The following is a 366-nucleotide window of genomic DNA, read 5'->3' as shown; positions in this document are numbered from 1 at the left end:
TGCGCGGCTGCGGCGGAGCAGGGACAGCAGCCACCGAAACCCCGTGTGCCCACGGCAGCGCAGGGGCTGCACGCCGCAGCTGGGGTGCCAGAGGGACACTTCCCTGCCAGCCTCTCGGCGAGCTGAGCAGCAAGTGGTGCCATCTGTGGCGACGAGTCAGAATTACGTAGAGACATGCATGCACACGCATGTGCGCACCCTTACACACTTGTTCACACTCACCTCCTCCCCTCTCCACCTGAGAAGGGTGAGGGCCCAGCTCTACTTGGCAGGACGCCGGCTCAGTGCCAGACCCGGCGATGTGGTGGCTCAAACTGAGGACCTGGTTCTGCCTAAAATTGGGAGTGGGAGCGGGCACTGCCTGCC

The sequence above is a fragment of the Egretta garzetta genome, unplaced genomic scaffold (genome assembly GCF_000687185.1).
Source record: "Egretta garzetta isolate BGI_Z169 unplaced genomic scaffold, ASM68718v1 scaffold728, whole genome shotgun sequence".
NCBI lineage: Eukaryota > Metazoa > Chordata > Aves > Pelecaniformes > Ardeidae > Egretta > Egretta garzetta.
Note: the sequence above shows the minus strand (reverse complement) of the source record.